Raw genomic sequence first — 21,074 nt, forward strand, 5'->3', positions numbered from 1 at the left:
TTTTTGTCCTTATATAAATTATGTTTGAATATTTGTTGATGCAAAAAGCTACAAATTTGGTGAATCAAACAAAATAAATACAAGAAAAATTCTGTCCTTTGATAATTTAGATGAAATTGCTTTTTTTAATGATGTGTACAAATTAATTATATTATATGTATTTATCTTATCTTACTTTAATATATTATAAACGTGAAAGTTGATGATGGATGTTTATGTATGTTTGTTCCTCTTTTAGGTGAATACAACTCATCGAATTATGATGATACCTGGCAATGATGTAGCTTATGTACCAGAATAACTTGCTTTTGACCACGGATTAAACAGCGTGGCATTGTACTTAGTTATACCACTTATATAAGTCGAGAAGGATAGAAAGGATTAAAAAAAACCGTTCGATTTGATTATGTCCGCATGAAATAGAATAAATATTTAAAAAAATACAACACTACAAAAACAAATACACGGGTATAACCGAGGCGAGTAGCTAGTACATTATAATTCTAACTTTGACATTTACAAAATTACCCATTTCGTCATTCCTACCATATTTTATCTATAGTGTGTCTATCTAGTATCTGTTATCACATATTATCACCTACGTCTGATTGCTATTACGTCACTCTGCAACCTACGTAATGACAAGTTTGAGTCTTAGATAAAAGCTAGGTTTAATAAAAGCAGACAGAGCTATAAAGGGATAGTCTATCACTCTATATTGTATGGATTCTTCTTGAACTATTTCCTAACGGTCAATATCAGTCTTCGATGCTCAAAGGACTAAGTGGTAAAACTATCTTTGAATTTCAGATCTTGAGGGAGACTACACAGGTGAATATTCTGCATTAGAAGGAGGTATTTTGGAAATAGAAGTTATAGAAACACCAGCAGTCTCAGCAAACGTTGTTCTGCCGTACTATTGTCACTAAGGGGTACAAAAAATAGATGTTGGCTTATTCTCAGATCTAGGGTAGATCTGAGAATCGGCTAACGTCTATTTTGTAGGCATATGGCATTCTCATTTTATAGGCTTACAAAATCAGAATAGTTACAGCCGTTTCCGGAGAGTATGGTAAATAACAGTACGACACGAGTATTTTATAGAAGAGATAGAGATAGATAGAATAAAGAAAAAAGAATCTGAGTTCGTTGCACGCGTACACAGAAGTAAAGGTAAACCATGTAAACATGTATTTTTTTGCAAACGTTTATTTTTATCGTAATGGTTTTGTTTAACTGCAACACGCAATAAATATATGGCAGACAGATTTATGAAATGTTGTTTTATTAATCCTGAACACATTAAAAGGTGTTTCGTGCAAAAATCGAGCTGCTTTTACTGTTTGCTTCGTGGATAAATAGGTATAATTTGTAGACCTGTTATAAAATTATTTCTGTGTATTTTTGTATCCGTGTTTTTGTATGTCTTTGTTATTGTTTTATTGTAATAGTTAGTTTCTTAAAATTGCAATACATATTTATTAGGTGACTCTTTATTAAAATAATAGCCATAATACCCACTTCAAATTTACGTATGTTTAATTTCAAAGCTTTCTCTACCTACGTACTACGTAGATTTTTTATCGCCACATAATAATGTTTCTATAAATATTAATCAGTTTATATTTCCCTACTAGCACAGAATAATAACTAGTAACTACTAGCGGATGCTAGATAAATAATTTATCGTAGGTATACCTACATGTTTTCCCATTCAAAGTATGTAATAAATACATACATGCGCACTGTTTCAAAATAAATAAAACATTATTATTCAAATCCTCTAATATTCGACTTAAACAGTTTACAACGACGATTAAAGTACGCATAGGATCATAAACATTCATTCCTCACAGGCCAAAATGTAGCTAATACAAAAAACACAACTTTTAAACCTAATTTAAAGGCATATCAGATGGTGCTTGGATAATTTCATGTTTATGGCCCGGCTCCTAAAACGATATTAATTTTATTGAACTTTAAACAATATAATTTTTAATACAAAAATCGGAGTTACGCTATAAAGTACCGTTATGAAAGAAATAAAAACGTGGTCCCACAAAATTGCTTAAAGAATATGAGAGCCAATGCTCTGTAGATTAAATTTTTGAATCAAAATGATATTGGAGGTATTTATGGTTTGAATAAATTGAGGGAAGGAACAATTTGGTCCAGCTGTCTTTTTATTGACCTCAATTTATACATCACCGTTATATAAAAAAAATCCGAATTCCTGAATCGTCTACTTAAAATGAAGCTGTTCCATGTTATTAATATTAATTTATAAAATAGTTAACTATATAATTTTTATTGCGTAAATCAAAAGCTTACCTACCTAGTTGAATGCTGATTTTTTAGGTAAAACATCTTATAAAAACCGATAAAAATAAACTTAAGATTCCTTAACCTTAAGTTCATTTTTAAACGTTTTTAAAAGGTGTTTATTGTTACATTTCCACTTGGAATCTAGGTAATCCGAGCGATTATGAAAATAATTTATCATTTTGTGTAAATTATAAATCTATAATAATCTTTACTAATACCTGTGTACACTGTGTCTGTACAGTTCTGATTCATATTCCTATCAAAATGTAAAATGATATGTTTATTAAAATGTTAAATTGCGAAATATTAATGCCAATGAAAATATGGAGACTCGAATTTACTTGTTGGCGTATAGACGCGATTCTTGAATATTTTTTGAATATTAATTACTCGTTAAGATTCTCATTAACTATCACTTCATGCATAGTATGTAGTGACATAGTATAGAACAAAGTCACTTCCCTCTGTATGTCTGTCTGTTTTTTAGATATTTACAACTACGCAACGGATTTTGATGCGATTTTTATTTAGTAAATACTCAGTAAACTGGTTCTCGAGGAAGGTCTTAGTATATAATTTGCTAAGTTTTAGACAAAGCAGGCGAAATCACGGGCGGAAAGCTAGTTTAAATACAATAAACATTTTTAGTTTAAATGTGTTCCATGATGACTATTCACTAAACTCACACTAAAATTAAATGTTCGCATAATCATTTTTAATCTAAAATATACGATTCGGTTGCCAAAAATTCTAAAATTAAATTTTCATTTTACTTATACAAAATATCTAAACAAATGAGCGTAATATATTTTAAGTGACTTTAAACATTATTTATGACCTTTTATTTTAATTGCCTAATTATATTTACATTATGTAATGAAGTTGTATTTTTTAAGTGTTTTCGGTAATTTAAACATATTGTACTAATGATAACTGATAACATAACATATAATATAATAATGATAACATAACTGATCGCATTAATCTAATAAATAGACATTATTATAATTATGTAAACCGATTAATAAATAAAAATAAAACATATTTATCTCAAAATAAATTTATAATAAAATAATATTAAACATACTACTCACGTTTTTTAAGTTAAAACGGTATGTGTAAATTTTTTCCGTAGAATCGTTTTCACACAATTCACTTGTAAACTTCAATTTCCAAATACTTTTTTCACACGCAACAATCGTCGTATCAACGTCAAGGAATTATTACTTTCATATGCTATTTAAACAATCTTACAATATATAATGCACTTTTAATTTAATAATTATGTATTCAATTAATCTGGCAAATACAACATTTTAAATGTCAAAAGGAATGTTCATTTAAAACGGCTCATTGAATTGGCGCGAAACTTCGTTTAGGAACGCTGCGTTTAAAGTTGGAAGCATTTTGACGCGTGCTCTGAGTCGACCACGCGATGGTATCCCGCAAAATAGACTGGAGGCGAACACGATTCCCGAACGAAGTAAGGGCGATCTCTGCGCACAGTTCGGAAATAAGATGACACCAACACGTGTGAGTTTGAATTATGAATGCAGTTCTTATATTTTATTGTTAAATTTTTTATCTTTTTTTAAAGCCTGAACTGAAAAATTTTCAGCCAGTTCCTACTTTTCTTTTTCCATCAGACATTTATGACTATGATGATTAGGTATATTATTGTGATGTAATTCTATTCTTTTATTTTATCGTAGCCTTCGTAGGTATGTATATAGCAAATTAATTATTATTTTTTCAATTAATTAATATATTTTTTTTAATATAAATTCATAGACAACACAAGTTTGTATAGCTAAATGCTAAATAGTTTGTACTCTATCATCTATGGCTCCTGAAAAAAAAAACAGAAAGTTTATGGAAAGTTTAGTATTTTTTGCTCAAATTATAATAATTAATAATCATACAATTCACCAATGGTAAGTTTTCTTTGTTTTTATTTTCGTGTTATTATTTAAAAGTTTGATTTGAATAACGTAAATTTAAACAAAGAACTGAAACAACAGCTTTTTAAAATCCTAATCTAAGAACTTAAATAAAATTTTAGTTCACTAAAATTGTGTTGACACGATTTCAGCACACAAACGTAACTTCAACAAATCGAGCTTCTAAACAAAGCCATAGTATAATTAAGGGAAAATACGATGTGAAACAGTTTATATCTTTATTGCCATTTTGCACGAGTTGTAAGCCGATAGTTTGGTTTCATGATTGGCAAAGTCTATAAAACAATACAAAGTAAGATTGCTTGTACAGCGATTGGAAACTTCGTCTGTTATCGGCGCATCGTACTAATGCAGGTAATATTTCGATTACTGTATCATTTATTTCGTTATGATATTTTTAGAAACATCTTTAATATTATTTTAAGGTAGGCTTTTCGTCCATAACTACGCAGACGTACCCGTGCAGACGAGGGAAATTCTCATGGGAACGAGATGTTTCACCGCGGTAACGAGAAGCTTATGTCACTCTTTAGCCTCCTATTTCTAGACATAAAAATCCTACCATTACGATATGAAATAATTAATTTAATTCATTCTGCAATATTTTAAGCTTTCAAACAATGTTCATAAAAATAACGGAGGTAGTTTTGTTTGGCGTGACTTAGAATCGTTCATTAAAATTTAATTGTGTAGGTATTCGTTTGGCTTACACAATACTCGTGTACAGTTTAGAAATTAAAGATTATTTAAATAACTAATTCAACCTTCTTGATTTTTTTCATAATATTAAATAACAAGTCTTTGCAGGGCATGATCAATGATGCGGCAAAGAGGAAAATTATACGTATATAACTCTATTTGAGTGTGAGAAGGAGAGTAATGTTTTCTTTAATTAAGTAAGTACAAACGAGTGTAAATACAAATATTTAAAAATAAACAGAGGCACATAATCAAATTGTTCAAATCTTTTCACTCTTCCTTGTTTACTGATTGAAAATGACGCAGCTATTTTTGTGTCTGACTTCAAATACTGCTTTTGTCAGAGAACTCGACCCTTCAAAGGACTTGATTTTTGCCGCCAAATCTCGTTATTATTCTCATAAAAAAAACTACATGAATGAAGCATTTTCATACAGATATCGACCGTGTTGAACTCCATACGCAAACTACTAAGATAATTATTGTTCCTTATATTATTAAATAATTAAAAAAATCATATTAAATGTATCGAAAACATGGAATTTCAAGAAAACTTATGATCAATCCAAAATGAAAACCGAACTGTAGTGGAAAAGTTTTATTTCTCAGGCGATAGTATTGTAGTGAAACTATTTTAGGATTAATAGCTTCCTGGTTGAAACTACTTCTGAGATCTTCCAAGTAATTCAAACTGAAGACAATGCGACCTTGAATCGAGTCGTATTCACGTGTTAGTAGAGTATTATTTTCTAGAACGTTCTAGAAGTATCATTCTATAGAATCTCATATATTCTATTTATAACTTCACAACTAAGCCACATTCAAACTAATTGCATGAGAATATATTACGTGCAATGATAGTTTCATGCGAAGCTTTACAAATGAAGAATTTGCAGCATACGGCATACCTTCGTATAATTCGTAGTTTAGTACTCCATTACTAAACTTGACGTAGTTTAAACTTTAAATTTACCATGTGTTATATGCTTAATGTGTAAAAATTTTAAACCTTTATGTACTTGGACGTTCATGTTTGTCTTTTTATCCTGGAACATCTTGGCGGTAGTAACGTGACATTTTTTTAAATATATCTAAAATAAATGTAATGAATTCCCTACTAGTTCCTTAGTTATTTTTAGTGTTGATTAAATGATATAAGATAAATATAAACCTAAACAATTGAACATACAAACAATAAACCTAATTAAAATATGTCGTTTTAAGAAAAAGCATTTCCGTGTACTACTGAAGGTGAAATAGCTCGTTCCTTCTTTTTCTTTGACTTCGCGGACGAAGCCTTGGGTTTCCATCCCAGATAGTTTCTTTATAAATTTATCTTGTACACGAGTAGCGTTCTGAAACTCATTGTCGCTTAACAGTTTATATAATACTAGTGGTCCGCCCCGGCTTCGCCCGTGGTACATATTTCGCAATAAAAAGTAGCCTATGTCCTTTCTCAGGTATCAAAATATCTACATACCAAATTTCATGCAAATTGGTTCTGTAGTTTAGGCGTGATTGAGTAACAGACAGACAGACAGAGTTACTTTCGCATTTATAATATTAGTATGGATACCTCTGGGTGTAGGTATATTATATAAACTATATTATTCTAAGGGTACAATGACAATGAGTACTTCACATAGCCCTATAAGCAATATCATTTCAACTATTCATGACGACTCTAATGCTATTAATCCAAATATTTTTTGCCATTCAACATCATTATTTATTCCTGACCTACATTCAAGACTAACTAGTTATAATTTTCAAAAATAACAATGTCCTTTCACCGCCTAAATAATTTCGTCAAATAGCGTCCCATAGTTGAACACGAAGTTATGAAAGCGGTTACTTTCCTACAGCTATTGTTTTGGTAAGGTGGGCGGGAGACAATAGAATCTTGGATATTTTCTCAGCTGTCGTGTCATTTCTCACAAGTCGGCGTTTCGCCGTGGAAATTACCTCATTACTCAACTCCGCCTACCAAATTATGCCACTTTTATGACAGCCCTATTAAGTGAATAGATATTTGGACTGCCATTATGAATATTTATCATAATGATGCTTGAAGTAAACATTTGAAGTATTTTGCGCAAATGTGTACGGGATTGCTTTTTTTTTTCGTGTTGTAAATAGATACAAAACATAAATATAATGCGAACTCAATTGTAATAAGGAGTTCGTAGGAAGAATGTGTCCTTAGAAATTATATTTTGTTCTCTAATGATCATATTGTGTGAATGGGACGTTCTCCATTATAATTGACTCATTAGACATTGGGAAATCGCTTATAACGACGCGACTTATTTTCTTTTAGGTGTCTATGTGAATGTAAAAAGTGACAACAACAAAAGACGGCTCTTATAAACAAATTTTTACTTCCAACGAAAACTTAAATAGTGGTTATCAGTCTTTTTGTTTTTTTTTTTTTTTTGCTTTCTATATCGTTAATATGAATACCATATTATTATAATTTCAGCCACAGCGACACAACAAGTCACATTAGCATATCGGTGACGCAAAACCCATAAGTTATGCCCTACTACGACGGATTCTCTTCCAAAATTGGGTATTTATAAAATTTTTGTTTTTCTTTAACTTTTACTTCATTAAACTCACGTATTGCATTGAGACCAATTCGTTATAAAAATTAGTATGACGTAGATCCAATGATTTCGTAGAAGCGCAACATTTTTCTCAAAGAAACATCAAGGAAACTTTTCTACAATAAACATTTTATTTAATTTTCACCTCGCCGTACTCTAAACTAATAAGGGAAACATCTAGAAAGTTGTCTCCTTTCGTTACACTACGCTGTTTACAATTAACCTTTGTCTGTGCAATTGTCAGAACTTTGAGAGCGACTTTCTTTCCTTGCTTGTTTTAAATTGTAGGTACCTTTGAATTATTATGCTTGTTAAAAAATTATAGTTGATGTTGAAGGTTGAATTTTTTTTTTTAAATATTGGTATAGTATATTAAAATAAGGTAGCGGTTGATGGCTTTTAATATGAAGATCCATACTAATATTATAAATGCGAAAGTAACTCTGTCTGTCTGTCTGTTACTCAATCACGCCTAAACTACTGAACCAATTTTCATGAAATTTGGTATGGAGATATTTTGATACCCGAGAAAGGACATAGGCTACTTTTAATCCCGGGAGAATGATCCCGGAAATCCCACGGGAACGGGAAATGCGGGTTTTTCTTTAACTGCGCGGGCGAAGCCGCGGGCGGAGACCTAGTAATCTATATAGGTAATTACTTATTTACTGCATCTGAGCGATAAGCAACAAGAGTTGTCTCTTATTGCAAGCATTCACTTTGAACTATAGGTAATACTAATACCTATCTCATAGTTCCAATCAATTCCATTAAATAAAGGAATTCATGAAAACTTATAAAACGGGCATGATAGAGCATAAAAGATCCGAATAATAGATACCCCATATTGAGATAAATTGGACAAAGATTACGCAATATATTTTGACACAAATGGCTCACTTGGGCTGCATTTATTTACTGTCACATTGATGCTAAAAAATAAGAGTCAATTTATTTTCAGTGTTAACTTTTGGGAACAATAAGTATCATTTTAGTAAACGGAATTGAGAAATAAACACAAAAAAGTACAAAGGTTCGGAAAAGCTGTAAATTTTTCTCTGTACGTCTTTACAAACGTGATTTTTCATTGCTATTTCTTAGTTCATTCTTCATTTCTCACCATTTTTACGCGGAGTAAAATAATCGGCACAAGCCTTTATCATCATCATCATCATCATCATCAATACATATAATAAAATTCTAGAAAAGTGGTGTCTGTACAATGAAAATATTTAAAAAAAAATTAGCAGGGGTTATTACTAAATCGATCCCAAACCCAAAACTGTTGTTAAAAAAATTTTTGTCTGTTTGTCTGTTTGTCGGTTTGTCTGTTTGTCTGTATGTTTGAACACGCTAATCTCAGAAACGGCTTATCCAATTTAAATGCGGTTTTCACTAATATATTGTGGTAAGCTTCATTTAACATTTAGTGTTTATTTCATGTCAATCGGTTCATAAATAAAAAAGTTATGACCATTTAAGTAATCACAGCGAACATTTGCTAAGGCATTCTATACATGAATTACTTTATTACGTAAATTATACGCTAAAGTTATTCCTTGACATGTCCAGATGATCATTTCGAAAGTTCCCAAGCGTGGGGGGGGTGGTTATGCTGAGGGGGTAGTAGGGGGGGTCAAAGGACCTTTATTTAGATTTTTGCTCATAAGTCTAACCTGCACAAATAGCATAATGGTTACTTCTAGGTAAATTTTCTATATAAAAGGTCTTTGAAATTATGTCGTAGGTATTATATTTTTAACCCCCGACGCAAAAAGAGGGGTGTTATGTCCGCTATGTGTGTATTGCGTGTCTGTCTGTGCCACCGTAGCTCGCTAACGGGTAATACCTACGAATTAGATGCGTTTTTTTGTTACATTAGTTGTTTATTATATTACATAGGGGTAAGTGGGAATGAAAAAAACGAATGTTAGTTGTTAATGTAGGTTATACCCAACTGATATATCAAATGAAAAAAGACGACCTGTCAGTAACAACAAGTCAAATTATATCAAAATCGGTTCATCAATTTATTTGATATAGGGGTTAAAGTGGGAATAAATAAATAAATTTTATCAAATATACTCAAGTGACGTATCTAATGAAAGACATGACGTGTAAAGTACAATAAGACATAATATTTTATCAAAATTGGTTCATCCATTTATTGGATATAATATGTAGGTATAAAAGTGGGAATAAAAGTTGTCGGATATACCCAAGTGGCATATCAAATGAAAGGGCATGACCTGACGTGAAAAGTATAATGAGGCATATTTAATCAAAATCGATCCTTCAACCATTAATTATATGTAGGGCAAAAGTGGGAATGAGAAAAACGAATGCTGTCTGTTATACCCAAGTGATATATCAAATGAAAAAAGACGACCTGTCAGAAACAATTAAGTAGTCCAATGTTATCAAAATCGGTTCATCCATTTATTTGATATAGGGGTAAAAGTGGGAATAAATAAATAAATTTTATCAAATATACTCAAGTGACTTATCTAATGAAAGACATGACGTGTAAAGTACAATAAGACATATTTTATCAAAATTGGTTCATCCATTTATTGGATATAGGTATAAAAGTGGGAATAAAAGTTGTCAAATAATATACCCAAGTGGCATATCAAATGAAAGGGCATGACCTGACGTGAGAAGTATGATGAGGTATATTTAATCAAAATCGGTTCATCCATTTATTGATTTATAGCGGTAAAAGTGGGAATGAATAATCGAATGTGGTCAAATAATATAATCAAGCGGCATATCAAATGACGTGTGAATTACAATTAGTCATGTTTTATCAAAATTGGTTAATCTGTTTATTACATATAGGGCACCTTAGGGGTGATAGTGGGGATAAATAATCCAAATGGAGTACCAAACGAAAGGATATGACATGTACATAATATATAGGTATGATTAGACATGGTTTAGAATTTAGATCAAAATCGGTTCTGCCATTTACTAGGGGTGAAAGGGAAAAGTTGAAAGTCTGTGAAAGTAGAAGGAATATGGGAGCGGGAGAATAACCACATCCTGGAAATTTTGAACTCTTCTGTACCTAAGTTTTATAGCTCAGTTTAGTAATAAATTTTACTAACAGTTCTTTTGTGTTATTATTTATTTTATTTCTTAACTTTATAATAATCTGTAAGTACTTATAATTTAGTTGTATAATTATGATAGTACGTGTTTCAAGACGTGTTTACTCAATAATTGTGTGTTAAGTAGTAACTACTATGCAGTCACTATTCCACGCGGACGAAGTCGCGGGCACAGCTAGTACATCCTATATTTAGAATTCTAATGCCACTTTAAATTGAATAAACATCATTTTATACAACAAACTCGATCCTAATTTAAAATTTTCAACACAAAACACGCACGGAAGAGAACATTATCGCTGAACATAATAAAATTACTAAACTCCTCAACCCTCTGTATTAGTAAAGAAACCACACCCCGTCACGTCCTATTTAACTACAGCCATAAATCACTTCTGCTCTTGTTAGCCACATGACGAAGTGACAAGCTAATGACTAAATATGTTGCCAAATTACTACCAGCTAAAGATTTAGCATATTAATTATTAAATAACAGTAAACAGATAATGTTTTAAGGTATTAATACTCTTTGCGAAGACCGTTTTTTTTTGCTAATGCATTAAATTTTTTGTTAATTCTTACATTATAAAGACACTGGCAACATAATTTTAACATACACATCACAAAAATAAAACTAGAGAGGTTCTTAAAACGACTGACGAATCTTGACCAACTTAAGAATTTTTGCGCCTTTAACATACTATTAAAAATGCTCTAATACAATTTCGATATATTACGTACAAAACGAGTTGAATTATTTTAAGTCGACTAATCCGCAGAGGGTCACATTGACTAGGTCAATTTATTTAAGACGGCGGAACGTGAATCGTTATTCTATTGAAATTTAGGGCCCAATAATCTTATCCAATTTTTTTCACAATAGGATTTTTGTATAGATTATAATTCAATGTTGAATGTGCCAAAATATAATAGTAAAGTAAATCATATTTAATAATTAGCTGTTTGCACGCAACTTCAGTCACGTGAATTAATTTTTGTGTTTTCATGCTACATAATTGAAATTAATCAACCACTAATAATGCATTAGATTCACAAATAAAACTTTTGTCATCACTCGTGACGTGTCGTGTTGTACCATTTTCAAAATTGAATAAATAAATCGTATTTAAATCCGTAAATATAAAATGAAAATATCCGCAAATATTTTCCTTTCTACATCTATACTCCATACATAAAGCAGAAAGTAACAAAATAACATCTTCAGTGCACTTCGTTTCCAAAGGGCTACGTAATATTAAGAAAACAATTGAAAAACAGAACAAACGCACTATAGATACACGATAAGCAATCGCTAACATAAGATAAATATACACAAGTACAACATTCGCCAATTCAATCTTTGTTAAGAGGCACTCAGCTTAGACATAAAAAGTTGGACAATCGAATTGAGGCTGTCCTAATACGTTACTTCTTATTAGGGAGAATTGGGTTCAAAAACTGCTAAGACAAACTGGGTTAGTAAAACTTGTTCGTGTCCGAAAACGCTTATCTATTCCGTAATGCATACAGTAGTTTATTTATAGGACCAACTAGTAACTACTTTAGTGTAGTAATTGTAGAGATGGTAGTTGTGAATTGAATTTTATCAGGACTTTTTGTGTTTTATTACCTGCCCCATACAAAACAATTTAGCCTTTATTAAACTTCCCACATTTGCTTCGTATGACTATAGCCGTCTTCTAAAATAAGGCTAGGTCATTAACATGCTCCACTCCAGTTGGTCTTAGCGTGATGATTTTATAGCCTGTAGCTTTCCTCGATAAATGGGCTATCTAACACCGAAGAAATTTTTCAAATCAAACCGGTTGTAGAACCTGAGATTAGCGCGTTCAAACAAACAAACAAACTCTTCAGCTTAATAATATAAATTAGTTTAATCATTTTTTAAACCCAAAGATAAATTGACTATAACCTAAAAATCACTTAACGCCGTAACAAATCACATTATTCTTCTTTTCCTCTAAGTTGGGAAAGCTAAGAAAACTGTATTCAACCAGTTCTTTCCTCGCGGTTCTGAAGGCCAAAGTGCAATTGTTAGAACTCTTTATACAGTCATCAATCAGAACTTTAACAACTTGCCTATCGTTCATTTTCTTATACCTTAACGTCTCAAAGAATGGACACGTTCTTTTAGATGACTTACGTAACATTTTAAATATTATAAACCTTATTAGTGCAGTCAAATTTAGTGTAGTCAAATGTAGTCTCGGAAAATCGAATTGGCTAGGTCAACCCCCTAAAATAACAGCTGTACTAACTAGGTATATTACTTTACAAATTAATAGGCGAAAATATTACAGTCATTTGAACAGAGAGACTTAATATTTCTTAGTTTAAATTAAATTAATTTTATATCGACAAACGAAATAATTTTCTTTCAATATTCCTTTATATTTACGACTAGCCTTCGAGTGTTGACAATAATATATAACAACCGGCGCCCCCGGATTAAATATCTATATTTATTTTAAAGTAGCCCAATTCCACGTTTTTTTGTAATTTTACAAATTAATAAAGATTTAGAAAATTAAAGACTTTAACGGATTTTAAACACGATTTAATCTTTTTAATAATTAATCCGATGTTTCGCATAATTTACAGCGAGCGTGGTCGCGGGGAAACTCAAGCTTATCTAGATATACTCGCGTAAAATCAAACACAATAAAAAACTAAAATAAAAGTATTTATTAGTAAATATGTTTCTATAAAACTATCTATTACGTATTATATTCAGTGTCAGTATTCTGATAAGCAGGAAATAGTAGGATGCGGCAACTCCAGTTCGACCATTGTCACCATACTCTTATCTACAGGAAGTTCTATCCGAGAATCGATATACTAGACCGAATAGCTACATAGATTTACTCGTGTATGTCATTTGCATAATAAATAGTTATAGCTTGGGAAATTCAAAAATTATATTGTAATCTCTATACTTTAGACTAACATGCCACTATAGTTCGACAACAAGGCTCTTTTCTTCTTGTGCGATAGTTATATCCTACTAGATTTCCACCCGCGGCTTCGCCCGCGTTTGCAAAGGAAAACCCGCATAGTTCCCGTTCCCGTGGGATTTCCGGGATAAAAACTATCCTATGTGTTAATCCAAGTTACCCTCTATATGTGTGCTAAATTTCATTGTAATCGGTTCAGTAGTTTTTACGTGAAAGAGTAACAAACATCCATACATCCATACATCCATACATCCATACATCCTTACAAACTTTCGCCTTCATAATATATGTATATTAGAATATATTAGACCAATATTATAAACTCGAAAATTTGTAAGTATAGATGGTTATTCTTTCACGTAAAACTATAGAATCGATTACAATGAAATTTGCTATCTAGGAAGATGAAGACCCAGAATATGACATAGGTTACTTTTAAATCCCTCAGAAACAAGAACTATGCGGGCTTTTCTTTGAAAATGCGGGCGAAGCCGCTGCGGCCGGTGGAAATCTAGTTAAAATTTTTAAATCTGCCTTAAAAATTATTCTATACTACATAAAGTTAACTGTGGTTTTCTTAATCCTATTATTGTCTATTTAAAGTAAAATATTCTTATTTGATGAAATTTTTCACTCGCAGACAACAGTTACAATTACATTTATTTTAATTATATGTCAACTACACAGTAAATTTGTAAACATTAAGAGTATTGTGTTTGGTAGAGCTAATTTGTTTAATAAACATCACAACAAAACAGATATTATTTCTGCTACTTGGAAGTAATCCAAACAAAACTATTATTAAAGCTCACTTCACAAATTTAACTAGTCTTCAATTATGTTTATGTTGATTGCTTTATTCCGAATGTTGTGATTTAATTATAGAATAAAAATTATTGACTGATTAAGAAGTTATTATGAATTCAATGAGAAATAAAATATTTACAAAGTTTAAGAAAAAAAACCCTCGAATTACGTTTAAGTATGTAGTAGGTAGATAGTAACAAATTATATTAAATGTATGTAATTAATTAAAAATAAAATTTGCTAGCTATGACTACGTACTTGGTAACGACTTAACTTCATTACAAGAACCACTCAAACATCATCGGCACGTAAAATGAAAAATTGCGAAACGAAGGAGGTCGACTGAATATTTTAAAAAGGAATCCTCGTACCTCAGTAATTTCTCGGCTATAAAATATAAATAGCATTCCGAACCATTAGTTTCGTGACAAGTTGTAGAATGCGCTTTGTGATCGTAAAACGATGACCAGATTGTGTAGACCCTTTGTAACAATCGCTTACCTTGGTATTGCGTATTGATTCATTTTCTTGAGCTGCCTGGAAATGTATAGATGCTGGGATTGTCGATTGCTCATTTATTTGTTTCGGGTTAACAATGTAGGAAAAATAATTAAGTTTAGAACATCTGAAATCACATTTGAGAAGTACAGAGCTAAAAAAAATGCACATTGCGTAGTATAAAAAAACGTATTAACAAGTTTTCGGTTATATCATAACTTGATGTACTTTGAAAGATATTTCAAAGTTCAAAGAAGATAGAAAACCTTATGTTTTCCGTAATTGCGAAATTCCCAATTTTGACATGATATTATCTGTCCGCTAATACTTTTCTTACAAAGCATTTTTGAGTGTTATCATTGACTTTTCACTAATTGCTCCATCCATCGACCTAATTCTTGTCCCAAATCGTAAGTAAAGGTAACAATTATAAAAGGTTCAGACTCTCTTACCTAATGCTAAATGTATATATAATATGTATATTCCTCACATTGACGTATTTATTCTTTGAAACCGAAGCAAGGAGGGAATCAGGAGTATGGACAAAGCACTTGATCACAGATTTTCGATGGCTGCAATACATGCCTTTTCACTTGGAATATCGACTTGAATCGATTATGTGCTGTTTCTTTGTTTTTGACCTCCGATCAATTTGATTGCGTTTTCAGGAATTTAATGAAAAATTGTACATGATATATATAGTATGATATTATCTTTAATAATAAGTAGAATATAAAAATAGCTCTATCTATAGGTACTATTATGAGTTTAAAAACGAGGAATAAAAAACGAAAAGTAGGATGTTTTAAGTTAAATTATATTGTTAGCAATGTAACTATAGAACTTCGTTCAACAATATTTTTACGTTATATTAGTGACGTTTTTTCATTTCCATTACATTTCGATAGTAAATGATAAACAAGATTATTATTAAAAAAACAAAATACCCGACTGCACACTAAATAAAGGGAAATTTAGAAAAAATATTATTATGTCTTTATCCCGTGGGACTTTTAGGATAAAATGTATCCTATGACACTCCCGTAATCAAGACAAATCTAACGATACCTCATACATCAAAACCCATCAAGCCGTTTAGGCTACAGGTGGTCACAAAGGAAAAGACATACATACATACTTACATACACTCGAAAAACATTACCCTCCTTCTTTGGCAGTCGGGTAAATAACCATTAGGTAGGTATCTAATTTCTCTGAAGATGTTAAGACGAAATTGCCATCATAAAAATATCTCCAAACTAAATACTATAAAAATGGTACTAATAAATATTCAATGTAAAGGAAGTACTATTACGAAGATACACAGGCTTCTACGTAGATACTGAATGCAATATAAGAACATGTCTTCGCTGTAATCGTCTCTTCAATTTGCATCGTATACTCTGTATTATGCTTTAATTAAGGATGTAGCTGGGTTATTATGAATATGTAATTAAGTATTTCTTGTTGTTATATAAATAGAAGTTCTAAATCCGATGCGTGGTCGTATGAGTTTAAATGTAAGGAAAATTATTTATTAAATCTAATCTATACTAATATTATAAAGTTGAAGAGTTTGTTTGTTGAAGGCGCTAATCTCAGGAACCACGGGTCCGATTAGTAAAATATTTCACAGTCAGATAGTCTATTGAGATTTAAGGAAGGCTATTATAGACCATAGCAATGGAGGTCAAAACATAGACCACAGTTAGTATTATTATAATCATTTTGTATATTATTATTATGTTTAAATTGTTGAATGTTGTTTATAGATCAAACAAAATGGTGAATGTAGGACCCGTATGAGTTGTATAATTTACAGCCGCTTTAAAAGCAACGATAAAGATAAAGAGAAGTAACGAACTTTCAGGAATTTCCGAGATATGATGTGCCTTTTGTTACACAAAAGATTATTATGGATTACATAAGATTTTTAATCATTAACTTACTTTTTCAATAAATATGTGTTTGGTCTATAATAAGCCTACTAAGATGGTAAAATGCGGGTAGATGTATTTTTTTAGGTTTATTACTTTATATGCAAATGTTATTACTTAGTTTATCTACCATTACTATAGTAATATGTATACATATAATAAGCTCGTAAAATAATATAAGATATAATAAATAAGATCCTTCAAAATACATTTTATGCACTCAACTTCAACTACAGTTAAACTCTTCCTCTCTCATATCAATGTTTTATTTGCAGTATGTTTGAATTCATAAGTATGAACTTTTAAAAATTGTTTGTCCATTAATAAAATTTCACCTGAACAAATACAATTTCTTATTAAGACTCGATTTTGGCCCAGTTCAAACGAACAGATTTAATTCGAAACTTAAACACTTATCAAAGAGCTGGGATGAGAAAATAATTTCATGATCCAATAAGAAGCGAGTTTTTTAACATAGGTATTAATTTATTATTTTTTCATGATAATATACAACCATAATGTAATAACATATCGCTCTTTACAATTATTGTAACAACACATTATTGTGGCAATGGAATTTTCTAGCAAATTCAGTCACATCCACATTCGACTCACGTTTAGTATAAAACGCTTGTCAAGTATAGGTCGAGAGGGTTGTTCATTACATCTATACCGTGCGTCAAAATGGCTCCTTTATGCAGATTTTCACTCATTCTCTGCATTTCTACAGTGTTTTTGGTTTCACAATGCGAATGCATGAAAGGTTAGTTTTTAATTTAATTAACTGGCATAGAACACGTGTCTTTTATGCTTTGAAGAACTGGGTTGCAATTTTAAATGAAGTGCTGGAATACATGAAAGATCTTTGTTGTTGGTTTTACTCGTTACGGACTGGTTTCTTCTCGTAAAAATAATTAAACGCGACTATAGGTATTCTTTTATACAAATGTATTATGTGTAATTGTAGATTTCACTCAATCCTCTATTTACATGAATTTATAATACTTTAAAGTAAATATCTTAGAAATAAACCAGACTATAATTTTTATGAGTTAACTTTTTCAGACTGATAATTTATTAGGTAGGTATTTCATTAGTAGTTACAAGAGATAAAGCGTATACAATATACATCATTTCTTAACAGATTTAGATAACACATTCAATAAAATATGTCTTTATAATAACGCGTATGTAATTTAGTCATTGAGGAAATAAAACTATTAATACCAAATGAGTGTAATAAATTAAGCAAAGTGGAACAGAACAATCAATCATGGACTTCCGAGCTTGTTGAAAAGCAAGCAGCTGTCTTAATTTTATTAACGCTTTGTTATCGGCTGTTCTTTATCAGGATTCACTTTTTTATAACCCTTTTATAATTAAGTAGTTTAAAGAAGCTCAAGCGTATGCATTTTTTTTTTTTGCTTACTTTAGTCATAACCACATTATAGAAATAAATTATACAATTAAGTAAATAAAACATCAAAAAACATTATTTATGAAACGTTTATTAAAATAGATATTAGTACAAAAATTAACTTATTAAGTCTATTTTCCACCCAAATAATGTTGATAATTTGATGAATAAATATAAATATAAATCTAATAACAATCACAAAATAAACGCTGATCTAAACAAATTTAAATGCACAACAGCAAATACGAAATAATACGCAATTCCACCAGCATACAAATGTTATAGATTGTATGCGGTCAGTGACTGAGAAAATAATATGTTCATCTAGTGTTTGTTTTATAATAATTAATTATTCTTCTCTGTGTTTGTACGTCATGAATATATAGAGTAGTACATACTAGGGAAGCGCGTACCATCTTAGACCACATCTTGGCTTCCCTATCTACAATTAAAAAAATAGATAAGGTACTGGTTTATGTAGGCACATCTTTTCTCTGCCTTGCGAATAACAAACGGTTTTTTATGCCACTGTGAGCGCTGTAACAAATATCGTCAGGTTGCACATCGTGAAATTATGTAAGAAATAAGTGTTAAATTTTGTGTTTTGTTACAATAAATAAATTTATTAATTGAACCCACAGATGTCGGGGATGCAAGAGCGGCTGCACCGTTTGGTATTGAAAAATTATGCGCCAGTTCAACTCTTCTCCAAGTGAATAAAAAGGCACGTATCGCAAATTAATTTAATAATTAGTATACTTGTGTGTTTTAGTACTCATATTGATTTTAAAACTAATTCCATTATAGTTTTATTTTTTGTAATGTAATTGTTCCAAAATTTTATGTTTTATTCGAAGTGTTTGATTGGTTTTGCTTTTATGGCAGAAGAGAGAACTTTATGATGTGCACTTTAAATTCATTGAATATGTAATAAAGCTTCTAACAAAATTAGCTTAAAGTATAAATTTAATTTATTACGAATAGGTACCTATCTTCAATTATCTGCGTTCAGTTCAGTTTTTTAGGTAAGTATAGTATTTAGATTACTAATTACAACATTAATTCAAGTATATTTACTTATTAGAGTAATGTAATTTATGAAATAAATGTGGAAACAAAATCATAGACGTATAATAATTAAATTGAATTGTAAAATAAGGTAGTTTTGTCAATTATTGTATAACAGAGCTAATTGTTACTAGGTCAGCACAATTATAAACGCGACCCTTGTCAGATCTAGGTCGGCTAAGTTTGTTACAACTTTGATTGATCTATCTTATTTCATAGTATATTGTGAATAATTCTATTGTTAAATTAAAAAAATAAAAAAATCACTTGGACTGTAGGTAGTAGTTATAATATATGTATAGATTCATATCGTTATAAAAATTTATTGAAAATAAAAGTATTTTAGTGCGGAAATTTGTTCAATTTTCGTTTTTATTTCTTTCACGAGTTTTCCACCCCTTTGTCTTCTTTATCTATAAAAAGAAATCCCATCAAAATAGGTTGCCCATTTTTAAAGATCTAAGCATACATAGAGACAGATATATAAAATAAATTACATTGTTTTTATACTATGTAAGTATGTAGTGATGTAAAACACAGTTTAACTATAGGTACTACAAGATATCAATACCGTATCCGGTTAAATAATTACCTGCTATAAAGTCTCAGTGTGCTGAGTTCAGTGTGTAGTTAATGGAGCCATTAATACTTCTGACAAGCTTTTAAAAGAGAATAGGGTCTCCACACGAAGACAATTGTGCTGTTCACAAGAAAAGGTTCTGAATATTGACGTCATTGTAAAATTTAGGGCATATCGAAATAGGTTCGTATATAGGTTTTTTGATGACATAAAAAGTTTGTATTTGTACGATCTTTATATAATACAATAGGTATTATGAATGGCTTATTGTATAACCTGTATAATATTTGCTTGTGTATTTTAAATATCAGTATAGGTATGGAAAAAACTAAGTACGTGCTTACGAAAATCAAGTAATAGTTTAACAATTTTTTTACTCTTACTTACAAGGATACAAACGAATATTGAAATTAATATTTTTATTTAAATTGACTTAATAGGAAAATTAATTCTCTGTCTAATAAAAATGAGGCTTCTTCGAACTACCAAAGATTATTGTCTTATTATGAATAAATATTAATTTAATATAATATCTAACACTAAATCACGACCTACATCGCACTATAATATAAGCAAGTCAATAATTTAGCAAGTTACCTTACCTATGTTCGAACACCACTTGCCCGCTCTATTCCCAAGAATCCATTTAAGCACAAAACAGTAGCAACAAACTTTATTTATTACCCGCTTTGCCTAAGTTAGCTTAGTGGCTCCCTTGAACGTCGTTTGGGAAACTAAACTATGTGCATTAAAATTCAATTACGACAGGTCGTGTAGAAAACTGCAGTCAGTGCAGTTAGGAAATATGTTTATCACTTACGCTAGATAAGAAAGCAAGAGGAATATTATTTAATTTACTGTGTAATAAAGTTAATCCTTGTAAATCATATTAAAATGTATCCAGTTTTTTGCCTATTGTTCACCATAATCTCATAAATATTAGATAGCGCTGCTTCATGTCAAATTGGCTTATCTATAAATGAACCACAAAAAGTTACTGCCTGAATACATACTTTCAGAGATTTTGCAGACTAAATTGAAAGATAATAAAATAGATACACTGCACTATTTTCATTTAAATCATC

At 30.6% G+C, this 21,074-nt stretch overlaps 1 protein-coding gene across 1 annotated transcript in view; it reads right to left on the reverse strand.

Moving 5' to 3' along the window:
• LOC149481168 (neuropeptide CCHamide-2 receptor-like) overlaps positions 1 to 3,959 on the reverse strand; it is a 70,635-nt gene extending 66,676 nt beyond the window's left edge. Inside the window, exon 1 of the mRNA XM_089705621.1 lies at positions 3,420 to 3,959. The gene's annotated coding sequence lies outside the window, so the exon portion shown is untranslated. The remainder of the gene's footprint in view (positions 1 to 3,419) is intronic.
• Between the last annotated feature and the right edge of the window lie 17,115 nt (positions 3,960 to 21,074).

The sequence above is a fragment of the Colias philodice genome, chromosome 17, assembly GCF_061535455.1.
Source record: "Colias philodice isolate Cphi_HAF_F1 chromosome 17, ilColPhil1 Martin Lab GWU primary, whole genome shotgun sequence".
NCBI lineage: Eukaryota > Metazoa > Arthropoda > Insecta > Lepidoptera > Pieridae > Colias > Colias philodice.